Below are 19,347 nucleotides of genomic sequence, written 5' to 3' on the forward strand. Positions count from 1 at the left end.
TTATGGTGTGTGGGGACACAGGGTCCCCCTCCCCAAATAGGAACTGTCAGGGTGCGTGGGGACCCTGTCATAGTGACCCCCCCCCCCCCCCAAAATGGGGACACCATCACACCCCCCAAATCGGAACCATCGCGGTGTGTGGCAACACAGCTGACACCCCCCACCCCCCAAAAAAAAAAATAATAGGGCCACCACCCCATTGCGTGGGGCCTTGGGGTTGCCCCCCCGTGATCCACCCTGGGCGTGGGGCTGCCCCTACCCCACCTACATATGGGGTGGGTGCTGTGTGGATCCTGTGACCCCCAAAATTTTGGTAGCCAGAAAATGGTTCGTGGTCCCGCGGCTGCCGGGAGGAGGTTCGGAACAAAAATAAATGGAGAAGAAGTGGGTGCAAACGGGGATGGGATCCAGGAGAACTTTGCTGTAGTGTGTCATAAAGGTGTGTTTGAAAATATATCAGCAAGGCTGCACCAAAATCCGGGAGATTCGAAGTCAGCTGCAGTTCTTAGAGTTTGTCGGGTCAAAAAAATGTGTTTTTTTTTCTTTTTTTTGGTTTATGGATTGGAAGCGTTGTGTTTGCTGCTTTTTGTGGGATTTTAACCTTCTGGCTGGACGTGGTGCTTGTGTCTAAGCTCACAATGGCACCCTGCTGCCTGCTGTGGTTATTCCTTCTTGGTGTGATTTCTCACCCCATCCCCGCACCAAAACACAGGAAGAAATGCTGAATTTGGGGACACGTTGGTGCTGCTGGGGGCCGCAACGAGGCCACGTTGCTTCCTGCCCCCCTGTAGGGCTCATCGAGTGCGTGCAACCCTGGCTGGGGAGCTCTGGTGACCATGGTTGTGTAGCCCTGAAGTTTTACGGTGAGCATTTACCTCTTGGCAAAGCAGGAGGTCACCCCAAAGTCCCTAAAACTGGAATTTTAGGCTGCGCTTTCTGCCTGACCACATTACCCACCCTAATAATCCACGGGGATCGCTTAAGGGAGGCCATAAACGCTCCCTCCTGGGGCCGAGCTCCCAAGCGCTGCTCTAATGAGCCCGTTCTGAACGCTGCTTAATGAAACCTTGTCCTCGGAGGCTCTTTTATTCCGTGTGATGCCCCGTGCCCCTGTGAACGTGAGGAGTTTGATTTTTGGGAGGCCGCTCGGAAGGGTCGAGAGCTCAACATTCGGCGTGGAGGCGCCGCAGCAGGAAAGAAGGGATGGAAAATAACCACGGTGGACAGGAGTGGGTGGCCAAGCGTGGAAAGGAGGAGCTCAGCGCTCAGGATGGAACAGCAAACCTGCATTTTATGGGGTGCTGAGGGGGCTGGACCCCCCCCTCAGGAATAAAATCACCTAACAATCATCACGTCTGCGCCTTTCCCGCAGGGGCAGCAGCCCGGGGCTTGAATTCGCAAGCAATTAAAAGCCCAGCCTTAGCTTTGGCCCCGGCTTGACACTTGAAAGATGAGCAAGGTGAAGCAATTCCGGCTTTCGGAGCCGTGTTTGACCTTTCAGGTTTCCTTTTCGACTCCGTCTGCTGCGTTGTAAAACAACGCCACGGTTCGGCTCCAACAAGGGTAAAACCCAGCGTAAAGCAGCAAGCTGGGGAGCCCAGCCTTGGGTACGCTGAAAAACAACGAGGCTGAAGGAACAGAATTGCTCCAAATCGCCCCAAATCACGGCAGCAGGGTGCAGAAAGCATCCGCCTCGCTCTTTTTTTTTTCTTTTTTTTTCTTTTTTTTTTTTTTCCTCTCCGGTTTTGCAGGTTTGAGCCAGGGGTCCAAGAGCAGAACCTCGGTCACGTGGAGGAGGCAGCCAACGTCCTGCTAAGGCCCCGGTAGGGGAAAAGCTGCAGAAAAGTGGCAGGATCTGCGTGGTGGATGGAGGGGGCAGGCTGAGAAACCAGCTCCAGCCCCTGGGTGATGCCAGGCACCGCTTGCTCAGGGCTGACAGGGAGGGAAAGGCTGCACGGAGGATAAAATAAACCTCAAGCCTCGCACCGAGCCAGCTCCACGCAGCTCATGCTGTGCATTTGTAGCCCTCCCTCCCCCAAAAAAAAAGGTCTGAATGGGGAGAAATCAGTGTGAGAAAGCACTCCTGAGGAACGTGAAATGGTGACTCTTCGGGGAGCTGTGAGGATTCGAGGTTAAGGATTTCTGTTTATTTTTTAACATTATGAATGAAGAATGCTCAGGTTGCCCAAAGTTGTCCCCTGCTCTGTGGATCTGATGTCCACACCGATGCTCTTACCCTGCAGCGTAAGCTCTCCCACAGTTTGCACCATGAGGAGAGAACCTCGGACTGTTTTTAACTTATTCCAACATTGTTATTGGGGAAAAGTGCCCGTATAACTACATAAATATGGACGGAAGCGCTTATTTTAGCAGAAATGTGAACAAATATCTCAAATGGAGCAGTTCCTAAAGGGATCAGAGGCTTCTGAGCGAGCTTCCAGAGGACCCGGTGACCAGCAGAAGTGGGTGACATTTGCAGGGACTTGCTCATCTCCTTTTTATGGAAGGAAGGAAGAAGGAAATAAGGAAGGAAGGAAGATAACCAACATTTTTCCCGTTCATAACCAGGTACGAAAACCTTACAGAGGTCGTTTTGCCAGAGCAGGGCTTGTGCCATCCTATTCTTCGTGGCACGCAGCTCCTGTGCTGGAGCTGCCTGGTGTCTGCCCGGCTCCAGCCGTCCTCTGCCTGCACCCTCCTGCGTGGACTTGCCCGTAGGAGCCTCCTTGCCGAAAAACAGCCTAATTACAGGGTTTAGCAGCCGAGCACAAGCCCTGCTCCTGCAGCCTCCTCCCTGTGCTTTGTGGCTGCCCCGGGGGCAAAGCCTGAGTCCAGCCCCAAAGCCGCATCCTGTCCGCTGCCCAAGGCGGCTCCACAGCCTCAGTGGTCTCCTTAAAGCTCTTTTAGCCTTTTGCTACGCGAAACATTCAAATTTTGCTGCTTTTTGGAGCCAGAAATAGGTAGAAACTGCGTTTTTCATGAGCGTCAGAGGAGAGGAAAGTCAGTCATAAAACGAGCTGGCTGTCCAGAGCTGCTCTGCTTCGAATTTTCTTCCGAAGGCAAGGATTTAAAACCAGGAGGAGTGCGAACATGCCTTCACCCGACAGCCTGGAGGCTTGGCTTGGTATTTACTTAACGGGGCACGAGGTGATGGGCGTTTAATCCCAAAGTTATGTGAGAAAATCCCGGGAATGGCCCGTTCCCATCAAAGTGACTCAGGGACCAATTTAGCAGAGGGCTGGCGGCGGGGTCGGGCTGCTCGCTGTTCCCAGCTCGCCTTCCAGTTACCCCGCAGCTCGCTGACTCACTTTTGGTGTTCTCTCCGTGACTTTGGGGCTTACGGAGGCGGGGAAATCTGCTCGGGGCGGCTTTGGTGCTGGCCCAGATAATTGCTATTGTTCGCAGAGCGCACGAAACGGGCTCGATGTGGGATTATAAAAAAAGAGAAACCCACCAAAAACCTGCTACTTTCTGGGGTGGGAAGGTTGCTACCAAAAATCCAGTGTTTCACAGAGACCAGTTTGGCCTTAAACGAGTGGCTTTTGGTCACGCTGAGCTGCTTGGCTCGTGCCAAATCCCGTCCCGGTTTTGCCGTGTGCGCGTTCAGGAGTCAGAGAGAAAATCCCTTTTTGTTTCCAGGTAACTGCAGCCGATTCTCTCGAAGGTATTTGGCTGAGTAAGGGGTCAGCACTTCGGTACGCCCCCAGCAGCTGGTATTTTGGGTTCCAGTGCAGAAATCCAGAAATCCACGGTGCGAACGAGTGCGTGCCCGCTCCCTCCTCTTCCTCACCTTCCCCTCGGCCTCTCCTGAGGCTGCAGCGGGTTGGGGAGGTGAGGATCAGGGAAAAGGCCAGGAGGCGAGGGGTAACATGTCATGTGTACATTTCTTTCTGTATAATTATGCTCTGGGCTGCCACGAGCCACGTGGCGGCGTGTCCCGCGGGTGGCTGCGTGCCTGGGCCGCGTGCTGGGAAGGTGAGAAGTTCACCGGGCTCGGTGACATTTGCTGTCACCCCTCGGAGGATTTGAGTCCTGTGGGGCTGCTTTTTAAAGCCCTTCAGAGCCAGGACGTGAGCTCTGCCCTGCTGGGGACGGGGCTTTTGGGATAACACGGACCCCAAAGTGAATTAAATCCCAGGACGCTGCGGTGGTTGGCATCACATCGTGGGTTTTTGTTACTTCTGAGTGTTTAATCCTTTAAATCTGAAAGCGAAGGTGTCGAGCACTCACTGTGGGTTTCTTATTTATTTTATTTTTTTTACATGTGACACTATTGGTGTGTGTAATCCCAAGGTTTTATTTCTGTAGGGGAAAAAAGCCCGGGCTGATTCTCAGAGCCTTAGCGTGAACCTAGCGAGCTGTTCAGCGCTGTGAAAAGAGGTAGGAGGGGAAGGAAGATCTGTCTTCCAGAACACAGCCTCCTCGGCCCTGCAGGCTGAAAGCAGACGGGTGCCTTACGGCTCCCTTGGGTGCTGCTGGGGGAAAATCACCCCCCTTTCAGCCTCCTGCTCTCCCCTTTGGAATTCGGTGCCCCCAATCCACCCACCCTCGATGCCAACAGATATTTGGGGGCCTCCTGCCTTGAAGGAGCTGCCCTGTATCCCTCCGAAGCTTGTCTTTGTGGTGATGCCCGGGGCAGGCTGACCGTGTTGGGGTGTTGGGGTGTGAAACCTTCACCCCAGGTGAGCTGGGAGCTGTGATACCACAGCTCCTGAGGGTGGGGGGATCAATCACGGGCCTTTCCTCTTCCTCCATCAGCTTTTAGCCAGCAATTTGCCCTTCTTCTATAACACACCGACTCCTGTGAAGGCCAAACAGCACGAAACGCTTTATTACTACAGGTGGTAACTTACTCAGCACCCTACACCTTGCATCCTCCCAAACAGTTCCCTTTTTTCCACGCTTGGATCAAACACCCCGAATCCTAACCCCTGACCCATCCGAGCTGCCCGGGAGCTTTTTGTAGGGGCCAGAAAGGTGAGATTCCTCTCCGTCAGGAACAAAACACCGATACCAAGCGCTGACACCGTGCCAGGGCTCTGCCAGAACGCTGCTGCCTCTGCTCCTGCTTCACGTGAGCGGCTGAAATCTGTTCCTCCTGCTCTGATGGATGCTGCTAGCCAACCTGCTGGGAAAACCTCAGCTGGAGGCGTGGAGGGGGTGGTTTCGTTGCCACCTCGGCTCTCCTGCAATTATTTCCTAGCAGAAGCCTGGATTTCAGCTGGAAGGGGAGGGGGGGAGGAAAAACCCCGGAGAGGAGAATAACCAAGCAACCAAACAACCAGGGGGAGAGGCGCCGAATCCTGGCCCACCCCTGGTTTTTGTCGCCTGGCTTTGTAACGTGGTTAAATAACGCCGAGATGAGCACAATGCAAGCAGAACAAATTAGGCTTCGGCACCAGAATCGTGGGAGGGGAAGGCTCTTACACTGCTCTCATGCCTCCTCGCCTGAGCAGCATCCTGCCGCGCTGCCTTCCCACCCCGTGCTGCTGGTCCTACAAAAGCCATTTAATTTCTTTTTAATTTTCTTGTTTAATTTCTTTTTGGGGGTTTGCTAACGGGAGGCGTCGCGTTGCAGGTGGCAGGCTCTGCCAGCTCTTAGGGTTCTCCCTTCTGTGCCCTGTTTATCCAGATAAGGTCTTTTGCTCGGTTTTTGGCCCGTGTGGCTCATCCGAAGTTCGTGGGCATCGTAGAAAATGGGATTTTGTAGGACGTTGAAGTGCCAAACCTTTTTGAAAGCCTCTGTTTTCTGCTCCTGGCGGGTTGGGGTCTGTGTGCGAGGGGCTGCGTCTGCTCCGGCCCTAGTGGGGTTGGAAAAACTTCTCTTTCTGCCTCTAATTTAATAGGGAATCACACGGGGCTGTCTGGAAACCAGTCTGCCGGACAGATCACCAAAAGCTGCTCCCAAAACTTTGCTCTCCTGAGTCTTGATGACTGGATGGGGGCCTTGCCTTGTGCCCTGCTCTCTCTGAGTTCCTGCAGAGGGGCCCCGCTGCCCTGTTGTGCCCGAGCTGCTGGAGCACTGCAGGTGTCTCCTCCTCTGAACCCGCTGGGTTGATGCTCCGCGCCTGATTTTAAGGACCTGAAACCCAAAAGGCAAACTGGAACAGATCTGGGAGAGCTTCTGTCTAGACTAAGGTCAGCTGAGCTTATTACGGCTCTGTTTAAATTACAGGAATATTTTCCAGCCCTCAAAGGAGGAACGTGGAAGCTGCAGTTGGAGACCTCTCCCTGCTCCCTACTCCTGGATGGTCACCCCACGTTGTTTTATTCTCCCCAAAATCACCAGGAGTCCTCCTTTCAGCCCCTCTGATGTGATGCCGTGTCGCCGTACCCCCTTTCCTTTTCCTCCCTAAGAAAACCGAAAATTTACTTGCCTAAACAAACCAAAAGTTTCGCTTCTGCTCTGGCTTTGGCTCACCCCCAGCTTCTGCACACACGGGGCGCTCGCTGGGGACAGAAACAGAAGCAGCAGTTCCCAGAACAAAACAGGTTTGTGTTTTGTGTTTTTCCCTTTTTCTTTTTTTTTTCCTCCTTTTTGCGTCAACAACCTCTGCGACAATCCAGGCTTTTAAATGGGCTTAAATTGGGTTATTCAGTGCTAATGTTATGCAAGACTCCTGATTAGCGGTGTGTGGAGCCTTGAGTTGCGAGACGACTCGGAGCTGTGATGGAATTAAGGTAACCATGGCAACTATTATCATTAAAATCGGCTCCAGCCCGGGCTGGTGCTGGAGCCCTTGGCCTGGCTGCTGCGTGTGGCACTGCGAGGCCTTTCCCCATGAAGCTGCCAGCTTCCTCACGTGCTTTTTCAGCCTTTCTTCCCCTAAAAGTCCGGTTTTTAAGCACGGAGCTGCCAAGTTTTTGAGCACAGGGCACTCCTCACCCGAGGAGTGGGTCCGGGTGATCACGGCCCGCTCGCCCTTAGTGGCTCCTCCAGGTCATGCACAGTCAGGTCCCCTAATTTGGCTTAATTATACCAGCTGCTGGCTCTGGGAAAAACATTCTCCAATGATTTTTACCTGTTTATTTCAACGTTGTCTTACTCCTGAGCGAGGACTCACCCGCAGATGTCTCTGGATGCGTTCAGCAGTGCTGGTTCATCCTCCCAACCCTCCTTTGCGTGGTCAGCGCTCCTTGCTGCTGAGTCCTCGCTGAATTTTGAGCTGTTCTGCCCTTTTTGGACCAGCTTCTTTGCTGCACTGCCTCGAGCAGCTGGCTTTCAAACGGGTCCTTCATCCTGGAGGAGAGGCAGAGGAGGAGAGGGGGACAAGAGCATTTCTCCTGGGCTGCCACCCTTCGCCATCGTGTCTTGGGATTGGCATCTCGCCTGTCTCTGAGCTTGCCATCAAATGGGATGAAGGTGTTTGAGGTCTCTGCTGGCCTTCTGCCCCTTATTAATCGGGAATTATTCATGGGGAATGCGAGGAGATGGGATGCTGCCACCTGTGGCTCTTCTTGGTAGGCTCAAGGGCACGGTGAGGACGTGGTAACAGCTCCTGTCCCTGGGAAATGCTCCACAAAGCTTTTGGTTTGTAAATAGCTTTGGTACAGGTGGTAGCCCCTAATTAACAGAGTATGGTCCAAGTTGGTGCAGCAGTAGGAGTAAAAAGAAAAGGAGCAGAAAGATAAAAAATAAATTGAACTTGTTTCAACTTGTTGGGGGGAGCCCTCAACAACTACAAGGATCCTGAGCTGAGAGCAATAAGGAAGGAGAGATGTTCTGCAGGTGGATGTGCAAGGACCCGTTCTCACCCACGTGGCAGGGGAAAATAAACTCTCCTTGTGCAAGACGCAGCCTCCTGTGGATAGGAGGGGACTTTTAAAGGAAGGAGGAGAGGAAGAGAAGCTCCACGTGGTTCTCCAGCTGAGCTTTTTTGTGGTATTAAATCGACCTTGGGCCAGTTGCTCCAGCTACTTGTACCTCCCTCCGATAAATCGGGCAGTGTCGCTTCTCTCCCCTGAGTGGGGACGCCTGCTTCATCGAGTGCTCTGTGCGGTGTCCGTACAGCGCTGCTCGAAGACCCTTTGCAGCTACAAGACGGATGAAATGAGAATTCCCTGGTGATTTTTTGGGGTGCTTTCCCCCAGCTCTGCCCTCCTGCAGCCCTTCCGTGTCCTGTGGCCGCACCGCTCCACGCTCCCGATTCCTCCCTGCCTGCTGACCCACTGCTTCTCCCAGCCATCCCCCTCCTCCTGCATAAACCCTGCTCCATCGTGGTCTTCAGGACTCATTTTTTGGACATCCACAGAGATCCAGGAGAGGGTGGAAGCATCCCAGGAGGGTAGGAAGGAGCGTGGGGGCGTGCAGAGAGCTCACCAAAAGAGTGGCCGTGCTCCTGGCTGCATGATGCTTGTGCTCTTCCAGGAGGCTCCGTGCCCCACGGGATTTCCTGAGCTTTTAGAGGGAAACAGTCAGCAAAATGACCTTTTAGAGGGAAACACTACAGCAAAACGACCCCAAAGGAGTCATCTCATACACATAAAGTGTTCTCAGTCGTCGTGAGACGGCTGCCACGAGACCTCTCCTCCTGCCTCGCCTTTCTTCCGAGGGGCGTTAGCTGCTGGCACAGCAATCAGAAAATGCCAGAGCAGCTGCTTTTCCAGCGTGGAAAGTCTGACCAAGCCGGGTTTTTGGAAGTCGTGTGAGGCAGGACTGGAGCTGTGGCAGCAGCTCGGGCTGATTCATCGAGCGCGCGTGTGATTTTTGGAGGCTCTTCCTTCGGTAACCCAGCGGCAGAACCAAGTAGGTGCACGCAGCCCCGCTGAGCTTCCCGGACACAGCCGGAGCTGCACAAAGCTCTTTTCATGCCACAGGGACCCCGAGCTGCTCTTTTCTCCTGTGTTTTTGTTCTTTGTTTCCTGCTCTTTGTCCTTGCTTTAAAGGAACAGCAGCCTGCCGATGGTGGCACTGATAAGAGGGTGTTGATAAGGGTGGTACGGAAGGGGAAGGGGCAGCCTCACGCTAGATTTGTGTGCAACCACAGACCAGCGTCGAGCAGAATTTAGATTCTCCCTCCCCACTTAAAAATTAACCAAGCATCTTTAAGAAATTTATCCTCCAGCTTCATCCAGGAGGTGAAAGGAGCCACGGGCTCTGCCAAGCTTCATCTTCGAGCTCAGAGGAATTGTGCTCCTTCGCTCAGAGGAATTCTGCTCCTTCCCTGGTTTCTCCCCTTGACAGGGCAGGGGGAAGGGTGACCCCGGGCAGAAAGGCAGGGCAGAAATCCGTGCCAGCGAGCCCCGACGAGTGAGTTTGGTTCACCCGTCCCACTTCACCCTTCCCCTTCTGCCCGGAGGTTGGGCAAGGCTGCTGAATCACTTGGCTGATCCCCCGAGGGATCCTGCTCCTGCTCCCACCTTCCTGCACCTCCTCTTTCAGCCCTTTTGGCTCCTCTTGCAAAACAAACCGAGGGCGGCGGGGCTGGGGAGCAGTGCGTGGACCAGCAGGGAGGAGGAGGAGGAGGAGAAGGGTGAGTGGAGGAAGAGCAGAGCAGCCTTTCCCTTCCAGCTCAAGCAGCTCTTCATCCACAGCGCCAATTAACAGCACCCTGAGTCGTTTGCTGCCTCTCTCTGCAGTCTCCCTGCTGACGAGTCGGCGGCTGCCAGGGAATTAAAAACGTTCCCTTCAAGGAGGATGACGGCAGCGGGTGTGGGCAAATTCGTTTTCCAAATTGTCAAGAACGAAGCAGAAGAATCCTCCAGGTGAATGTCAGCCCTGCGATGCTGGGTGTTCCTTCTCACGCGGCCTTCGTTGCTCGCTTCTCGCCTCGGCGGCTCAGCCTTGACTCATTGCTGAGTGTTTTTTTTGTTTTTTTTTTTTTTCCCGTACACGCAGAGCTCCCGAGCCGTCAAGCTTCCTCGTCGCTAGTTAGTTTCTGAGAAATTTGGAACGGAGGAACAGAAATGTCACGGAACAGATTTCGGAAACAAATAGAGAGGGGGAGAACAAGCAGCAAACCAGCAGAAGGGCACGTTCCCAGCACGTTATAATACATCAGGTAGAACCCAAATTAGTCACCCTACAGATTTTTGGACCCCCTGTTTGTCTTGAGGCTTTCACCGATCCCATTCCTTCTGTTTTCCTCCAAATAAAACGCATTTAGGTTGGCAAATACCTCCCTGTGCAGAGGAGCACCGTGCTGTAAAAGCTTTCTTCGTGCCGCTGTGATTTGCGTTGTTTTTCCCCAAAAAGGGGGACGGCGCTTGCAGTAAGCACTTGCGTTGTGTGCAGGTTTAGGTGCCTGAATCTAATATTTGGGTCTTAAAATAACCGAGAGCTGATGGAAAGCAGAGTAGGTGAGCTGAATTTCCCGGGGGCTTTGCCGGGGATGCTGCAGGTGAGGAGGCAGAGCCCTGCGCCTGCCTGGGCAGGGAAGAGGGTGGTGGAGAGACCAGCCTGGTTCCCCCAACGGGTTGGGGTGGCCTCGGTGACCCTAAATGTGCTCCCCTGGGGTTGTGTGGGGCTGGCTGTGTTTCGATTTGTGTGTTGGGGTCTGGGTTTCCCACAAACACAGACTGGGGAACGGGAGCGTGGCATAACAGGGGGCTTGGAAACCGGCCGGCACCCCGTGGCTCTTCCTGCTGAAGGAAGAGGCTTTCCAGATCTCGGTGCCAAATTGCCAGTGCTCTTTTAACCTTGATCACAAATGGCTCTGTTTTAGTTGTCAGAAGTCCCTTTATCCCCGTATCCTTTATCCCCCTCAGCGCTTACTCCTTTGGTTTATTTATTGCCTGCCCACAGCCAGGTTTTCAAACCAAAGCTCGCTCCTCGGCGCGTGGTTTTTGGTTTGTGTGTGGTTGGGTTTTGACTTCGCCTCTTGATTTCTGTCCGCTTCGTAACCAACGTTAAATAAATCCTTAGGAAGCCAATGAAACATCCTTCAGCATTCTTGTTCTCGCCTGGTGAACACGAGGGAAGAGTTTTTCTCTTTCCTGCCCTGGCCAGCCCTCAGCCGTGCCGTGATGGACAAACCGGAGCTCCCCGAGAGCAGAGCAGTTTAAAGGTGCTCCACGCTGGAAATGTCCCCTGGAACCACTTCTCCATCACTCCCCCAGTTCTTCTCCTTAAATTTTATTCCCCTCTAATCACCCCAGGTTTCTGAAGCTCCTCGTTGGATTCGTTTGCAAATACTGGCTGTCCTCAGGGGCTCTCCGAGGTGTGGGTGAGCTGCAGGAGGATAGAGCCACCAGGAGCAGCGATCCCAGCCCGTGGTGCCTTCACCCTTCCGAGGAGGATTTCAGCTGTAAGGACTTTCAGATTCCAGGAGGAATCTGCCCACGTGTCACAGGGGCTTTCACGGGGTGAGAACTTCTCGATTCTTGCAGCAGTTACAGGAAATTTTGCACAGAAATGCGGCTGCCAAAGCCCTTTGCCCAACAGAATCTTCTCAGATTTGCAGAGCGTGGCTAGACAATGATCCTGGTGTTTTGTTACGTTAATTATGAGGCATCTGCCTTCGTATGCAGCCCGAACTGCCTTCAGGGTAATTAAAATTTTATTAAAGAAACGAGGAGGAGTAAAGGGAATGTTTTATTTGGAGCTGGGGCAGCATCGAGTCTTCGGGGTGCCACTGAACACGTGAAGCTGGTTGGTTCTGCGATATCACAGCCTGCACCTCCTGCTTTGCTTCTTTATTTATTTTCATTTAGGGTGTCAAAAGCCTGGGAACGCAGTTACAGCACAAAGCAGAGGTGTCTGGAGAGAGCCACGTTATGGTTTCCTTTAAAAAAAAATCTTAATATCTATATCTCCATCCCTGATCTGGCAGGATTACGGTCCTCAGGGAAGACAAATTGTTTTTTTCCAGAGCTAACAGGAGTGAGGTTGTTGTGGAGTCGTGATGTTGCTCAGGATGCTCGCGGTACTGACAGGCAGGCCCAGCATTTTCTGGCCGTCGGGAAGTTTTTGTTAGCTAAAAGAAAAGTGCTCAAGTCCCTTCTGTTTCAGGAAGGAGCTGGTGGTGGGAAGGAGACACAGCTTTTGGGAGGCTTCGCCCCCAAAGTGGCCTTTGATAAAACCAAAGAAGTGTGTCTGTGAGCTCTCTTCCAGCAGAGGACGTGACTTATGAGAGAATTCACCCCTAAATTCTCTGAACTTCTGAACTTCACACCCCAGAGATCTCATCTGAAAACACAACATGGCTTTAGCACTATCAGGTCCCGGCAGAACAAGGCCGTGTCCTACATTTCGGTCCCTCTGAGCCCGGAGATTTCCTTTCGTGGTTCACTCTCCCAGCTGATAACTTGGTGAAGTGCTGCCCTTTGTGTTCCTGAGACGTTGGTCTGACAAAGTTGAAGAGAAAATGGAGAAGAAGACTTTCAGCTCTCATTTTAGCTGATTTTTGTGCTTGTTTAGAGAAAACACATCTTCCCTGTAAAAATATGAGCTTCGCAGTACTTGCACGCTTAGATAATAACAAGCCTTAAAAAAAACATAAAGCCTTTTGACCAAATTCCTCCTTCAGATGTCCCTGCAAATGCTTTCACAGTCTTTACTGAAAAGCTGAGTCAGAAATGGAAGATTTGGCCCCAAATCATGGCTCGGTGTTGCCAGTTCTGGACCAACTCAAGCGGAGTCAACCATTTACAGCGGCGACAGCTCGTCGTATTCCTTGCCATGAAGAACGGAGCACAACATCTCGTTGCTTGGCTTTCCAACCTCTCTTTACACCCATTTTTATGCTCTTTTGCCAGTTTTTCTCTGTTAGAAATATGCTAAAAGCATGAAGCCGTGACCCAATGCTTCCTTCAGCCACGTGCGCAAGAAGTCAACATGGAGAGATGCGAACGTGGGGAGGCCAGGAGGGGCTTTGGGCTTCGTTTTGGTGCATTTCTGCCTGCCCTCGAAGCCTTCCTGATGTGTGTCCTGTCCCACAAGCTTTCATTTCTCTTCCCTCTCCCAGAACCTCTTTGCTTTAGCGTGAGGTCCGCGTGCTGGAGCGGGGGGAACGCGGAGGTGGGCGGAAATTTGCTGGTCTTTACCTGCAGTTCTTCAGCTACAGAATTATTCTTCATAGGAGCTGCTTTAGGAGGTTTAGCTCTACAATTTCAGTGGTTGTATTGTGAGCCTTGAAAGGATGTTGCTGGGAGGCTTCAAGCTTTTTTTTTTCTAAGAAGCGTCAGAAAATTACTGAGAGCATCTTCTGCTGCGCCTCTGCTTAGCTCTGAGAAATAAGTGGAAGCAGTGCTTGAGCTCTTCCCTTGTACTCCCATAAAAGCAGAGGGTGTGAGAGACCTTTATTTAAGGATTCCTTGGTTTAATTACACTCGCGTTTTTTGGAGTTCAGAACCAGAATAGGTTTCTTTCTGAGACGGGCCCTCCTGCTTCTTCAGGCAGAGAGAGTTTGGGTTTCTGGGAGGTGGTGGTGGGCAGCTACTGCTGGAAAAGCCTCAAAAAGAGCTTCAATTTTCACGGATTAGGACGTTTTGCTGAGATGTGCATTGCTTTTCATGGTCAAATCTCACCTTCTGTCATCTTTGCCTGCAAAGCCAACCTGCAGGAGGCGGCGGCCGCAGCAGTGGAAGGAGGGTTTTCTCAGTCAGCAGGCACATTTCGATAAATCTTGGCCTTTAAAATACACATTTTGCAGAGAGTATCGGAATACGTAGCCGTGAGAACATAGCGAACCTTATTTTTGTCTGCGTTAATAACCGCTGCGTGTAGCAGGAAGCCAAAATCATTATTTTATCTTTCCCTGTTGCCCATTGAAGCTGTCAAACTCCACTCACTAAAAGCATCCGTGCTTCTGGGGTAACTGCTGGTTGCAGCCCTGCTGCCTGGAGGTGTTCCTTACTTGTTTTAAGCTCGTTTTTTTGCAGACCTTGGCTGCTCGGGGCCCATGCTGGCAGGTTCCTGAGGATTCAAGGCGTGTGTTTGCTGCAGCACATCACCAGAACCGGCCTGAGGGAGAGCCTCGGGGCTCTCCTCTCGCTGCAGACCACCAGAGGGACTTCTGACGCTCATCCCTTTGAGCAACGGAGCGAAAATCTGAAGCTCTGTAGTCCGGTGAGCTTGAGGGATTTGGTCTTTGTGGGGCTCTTGATCCTTCTACCCGCAGTTTGCATTGCTCGTGGTGGTGCCGGGCAGTTTGTCCATCCTCGTGGATGCCCAGGACCTTCCAGCACGATTATCCTCTGCTCCTGCATCACTGGAAGTTGTGGGATCCACTGGATTCCTCCAGGAACCGGCCTCTCGTGCCCGGCAGCTGATGGAGAGCTTCCAGGCTGCTTTCCCTGCTGCACCTCCCCGTTCTTTTTGTTGCTTCGGGAAGAAAACCAATAAATTCAGTCTGTTCCACCCGCGTTTCCTCAGCATAGCCAGGAGCCAGCTGCTCCTAACTTGCAGGAGCGGATATAAATCACTTCTGCGGGCACTGAAACGGGTGGAGAATAACAACCAGAAGCGTGCAACCAGGTGAGAACCAGGCTGAGTGCCAGGCGTGGTGCAGACCCCTCAGCATGAGACCCCCCGAGCACAGGACACGCTCTTCCTCGGACCCCTTGGACAAGGGGTTAAACCCCAGACACCCCAAGAGCTTTCCTCTCTGGTTCCTTTTTGGCATCGGAGGTACCAGCCTGGCAGGCTGCTGGCGAAAGCAAAAGCAACAGCAAATCATTTGGTGGCTGCGTTTTTCGTACCCAGGAAGGAAAAAAACGCCCTCGTTTTCATTTCCTTCCCCCCCAGATAACTGGGGGTGCAAAGCTGGGTTTGCTTTGGCTCCCCTTCCTTATCCAAAAATTGGTTTATTTATTTTTTTAATGGGTTGTTCAAAATGCGATCGGTGCTTTTGCATTTCACGGGGATCTCTTGAAGCAGGTGCCTCAGGGGCCAATGGGTCCCTTGGTGTTGTTTAGCTCCTGGGGTGAGTTTCTCAACAGCTTTGGGCTCCCCAGGGGGATTTCTTCCCAGCTGCAAACTTCTCCACAAGCGCTGCGCTGAATTGCTCGGATTTGGTAAACTGCACATTGCTAAAAAACAGCATTTTGGCCAGGAAACCAGCCCGAAAGCTGCACCAGAGCTTCTCTGCAGCCACCAGTTGGGTTTCAGAGTCTGCTGGCTTGGGTTTTCTAACGCTGGAATAGAAAAAAAAAAAACACATTTTAGTGTTTTAGTGTTCAGTTGTCGTGGAGTGTTTGAAAACTGGTGGAGAAGGGCAGGAGACCGCTTTTGGCATTTATCTTAATTCTTATTTCTGTGAAATCTCTCAAAAAAAGGCAACGGTGCTCCCATGAAGATGGGACTTGAGAGACCGGGAAGGAGCGTTCGCGTTAAGGAGTGATTTTGTCTAACACGGAGCTGCTTTATTTCCTTGTAGCAGGTTGGGTTTGAATGGTACACGTACAACTCCTGTGCCAAAACCTCACATTTGTGTCTGTTCACGTCGCAACGAGCGGCGTTGTCCGACCAACATTCCTTTTATCTGCATTTAAGGGCACTGCCTCCTGTCCCAGGGCTGTTTTGGGGTCTTGGTGTGGCCCCAAAATGAGTCGGGGGCAGCGTTTGGGGGAGCTCTTGCTGCTCCGAGGGAAATGTTGGGCTTTTTTTTTTTTTTCCCTTTTTCCTGTTGGTTTCAGCTTCTCAGTGGCTTTAATCTAACAACCCTAAACATCCAGAAAAAAAAAATTTTGGAGGAAATTCTTCACTTTAAGGGCGGTGAGGCCCTGGCACAGGCTGCCCAGAGGAGCTGGGGGTGCCCAAGGCCAGGCTGGACGGGGCTTTGGGCAACCTGGTCTGCTTGGAGGTGTCCCTGGCAGGGGTTTTTGGAACTGGATGAGCTTTGAGATCCCATCCAACCCAAACTGTGATTCCTCCTGGCAGTATTTGCGTGGTGCGGTTGCCTTCTGAGCCTTTTTTTTCAACTTATTTAAAAAAAAAACAAAACCTCGATTGGAGCTGCAAGCCGTTCTGTCGCGAAAACATGCGAGCATTAGGAGAGCTAATGAATGTCAGATACGTTCTCTCCTGTCATGAAAATTACAGACAGAAACTTGCCGAGGCTCCGAGTGGCTCCGCTCTTCACCTCTTTGTGCAGCAGGAGCTGAAGGCAGCCTTGATTGCTTCTCTTCCCACGTTCCCCATTAGCCTGGACGCTTAACGAGGCTTTGCTTTTTGAGGAGCCCACCCACGTTCGATTCCTCACACTTTTCTCCTCCATTATCCCGGTGGGTTACGCTGAAACGCGTGGACGTTCTTTGTCAGAAGCGGCGTTTCTGAGGATTTTGGGGCTTTTTCATTGCTCTTTTCCATTTACCTTCCGCCGGCCCCGTTAATTGCCGGTTCCGAGCGGGCGCTGCTGAGCGCGGTGACCGCTCCGTGTGAGCAGCAGGGAGGTCGTGGCACCTCCTGTAAGGGGCTGGGGAGCTCCGGGGCCCCCTCCAGATCCCAAAATATTTGGTTTTCCCCTCCTTTGGGGTTTGCTGTTCCCACTGCCCTGCTGGGGGAACGGGAACGCGGCGAGCTGAGCGCCTCAACCGGCGTCCCATCGAGCGAGGGGCATGGCCCTGAAACAGATTTGCTCCTGGTGTGCCATGGAGCCATCTCTCATGGAACTTAAATATTGTATTTATTTATTTTCCCCTAAGGAATATGAAACCAGGCTGTATGAAGGCCAAGGAGCCAGAACCCCAGCTGATGGTAAAACCCAATGTGGTTACAGAACAGAAGCGATGGAATAAAAGCGTTACATCTATCCCCCACAAAAAGCAAGGGGAAGAAAGGAAATAAATGCGTTTTAATAACACGGTCTTTTAAGGTTTAAGCAAGAAAAAGGAAAGGAGAGATTATTCATGAAGGAGCTGCCTTCGATCCCAGCTCTGGGGGAGAGAAGTCCCCCGGGGAGCACTCAGCTGCCTCTTCAGAGTGGGAGCAAAGTGTTCGGGCACCTCCAGCTCTAAATGTAAGCGGTGTAACCCAGGGATGCCCTACAGCCTTCCCTTTGCTCCCTGCTCTGCGTTTGAGACCCGAGGCCCCGAGGGAGCTCTGCTCATCCAAGCTAAGGTGCGTCCTCCTCGTCCTCCCTCCCTCCTGACACCCAAAGTTTGGCCGAGCGGAGCCTCTGCGTCGATCCCTCCCATCCCACGGCACTGCTGCAACGCGGTGCACGTTTCAGAGCGGTGCACTTACATAAAATACCCACTTTTTTTTTTTTTAAAAAAACACCGAGAATCTAGGCAGTTTGGGCCGGATGAAGCAGCAGCTGCGTGCGGATTTCTCCAAGACAGATTCTGGTTAATAGCCCCGGCTCGAACAGCCTGTGAGTAATGCTGCAACTCCTGCCACGCATGTTGATGTGCTTCCACTGCTCCTCACAAAGCCTGCAGACGTCCTCCGTGCCTCGAGCGACCTCCCCAGCACCTTCAGATCCAGGGATGTGGACGTGGACGCTTGCTTTGGAGCCTACAGGTGTGTCCGAGCAGCCCTAACCTGCTGCATAAATCACTTCTTGGCTCATTTTGACCAAATTTCTCTGTTATATTTCTCTGGGAGCACGGAGCAGCTGCCAGCTTTTGGGTCCCAGCAAGCAGGGTGCAGAGGTGCAAAGGAGGAGGGCGCAGTCCCCGTTCTGCGGCGCAAAGTTCCCGAGCTGCCAAAAACCGTGTGTTTTCGCATCTTTTCCGCAGAAACGAGGTGCTGCTGCATAAATTAAGCACGCGTGGCAACGAAAGCCCTGTAAAGGGTGCGTTTGGCTCTGACTGGTAGTTTTTTTTGCGTGAGAGCTGATCAGCGTAGCATCTGCTTGGTTCCTGCAGCGACTTTTTTTTCCTAATTACCAACACGTCGGTACATAAGGGGAGCGACTTCCAGAGGAAAGCAGACAGAAGGACGCCGCTTTTCAGGGAACCGACGCGTCGGGGGAAGCTCTGGAAGAGGACACAGAGTACTGCTGGAAAGCACTCAGATCCTGCGAAGCTTTGGTTGTTATTTATCGCTTGAATGATTTTGTGCTTTTAGTCCTAGGCAGGCAGGAGAGCTGGAAGCAGTTTTGGTCCCTGTGATCGCCGCCCGTGCCGCGTCGGAGCTGCAAACCCTCGTGCAAGGCACCACGATGAGGAGCACGTGGAAAAGAGCTTGAGCTGTCGTAAGGAAACGGCACTTGGAAAAGGAAGGTGGCTCTAAGAGGTCGTCTGCATCCCAGGGTGGGTGATTCTTGTGCCTGGAAAAACAGGCACAGAAAAAATAGACACAGGGGAGAAAGGAGCCAGGAAATCCATCGTGGGGCTGGTAGGAACACAGGTACCAGGGGCACACGCCTGGGCCCACGTCTCCAGGCACTGTTTTGCCCACCAAGCTCCAGGGCTGCAGCCTGGTGCCCACCTTTTAACATCATCTCCCACCCTCCAGCCTCGTCCTGAGCAGTTTGCAGTTTTTCCTGGTCTCCTCCTGCTGAATCCAGGGCTGTGGCCCTCAGAGTTTATTTAAAAAAAATAATTGCTATCTTCAAACCAAACCGCGGGGGAGCCTGCGACTCTTTAAACCTTCTCTTTAGTTTTTGGTTTGATTTGGGGAGGAAGAAGTTACCGGGCGCTCTTGGGAAGTGATGCTGCTTCCATTTTTAGTTAAGGGGTGTTGTTTTTTTTCCGTGAAATGTGAAGCAATGGACAAATTGCTTAATTTTTTCCACTTTCCTGTGCAAGCCCACGCGCGGGGCGGCGTGCTGCTGGCTTACCCAGAGCTTGGTGCTTCTGCTGCCTGGGCTGGGAGCCCTTGTGTTGTGGACGTTGGCTAATCCATGCCTAGGGGCACCTCAGGGCTGCGCTTACTGCTCACTGTGGGTTTTATCGAGTGGTTTTGGGTCTCCAGCCCCCCCTGCCAGCCTTGTCCTCGGGTTATTCAGTTTAATTTATTGAAGTACGTGCAGTGATCCTGCTAAAATAGCTGCTGTGTCTGCTCGTTAGAACCATAAGGAAGCCTTAAGATGAGTTTTAAAGAGTGTCAGCCCTTCTTACTGCGTTAAGGCAAGGAGAAAGCGTTTATAAGAAGTTCTGTCAAGTTTTTCTTTCCTCCTCTTCTCCTTTCCTGGGACGTGCTCTGATTGCTCCTCCTAATGAAGAGTCGACCAGTCCAGCTTGAAGGGACCAGCAAATATCAGCCCAGCTGCCCAGGAGGCAGAAAGGTGGCCAGCACCACGAGCCAGCCCGGCTCTCCACGGGGAAACATCGGCGAGCAAGCGGGCGCTGCAGGATCAATTTTGTGCTGGCTTTTCCTGCACAATTTGTCCGTGTTTTAGGATGGGAGCCCGACACCATTGATCAAGGCTGCTGGAGCTCCAGAGCTAATTGCTGTGGGTTGATGGAGGGCCAGCTACAGGGCCAGCTGCTGTCATGAGCTGCAGCAGCACTTTTAAG

At 52.4% G+C, this 19,347-nt stretch overlaps 1 protein-coding gene and 1 long non-coding RNA gene across 2 annotated transcripts in view; both read left to right on the plus strand.

Annotated features, from left to right (window-relative positions):
* AHCYL2 (adenosylhomocysteinase like 2) overlaps positions 1 to 19,347 on the plus strand; it is a 52,125-nt gene that overhangs the window by 1,886 nt on the left and 30,892 nt on the right. The gene's annotated exons all lie outside the window — the stretch shown is intronic.
* Positions 2,775 to 9,849, plus strand: LOC106015787 (uncharacterized). Its single transcript, XR_011809313.1, has 3 exons — positions 2,775 to 9,473; positions 9,580 to 9,705; positions 9,839 to 9,849. It is a non-coding gene; the product is annotated as an uncharacterized lncRNA (long non-coding RNA).

Source organism: Anas platyrhynchos, chromosome 1, assembly GCF_047663525.1.
Source record: "Anas platyrhynchos isolate ZD024472 breed Pekin duck chromosome 1, IASCAAS_PekinDuck_T2T, whole genome shotgun sequence".
NCBI classification, from domain to species: domain Eukaryota; kingdom Metazoa; phylum Chordata; class Aves; order Anseriformes; family Anatidae; genus Anas; species Anas platyrhynchos.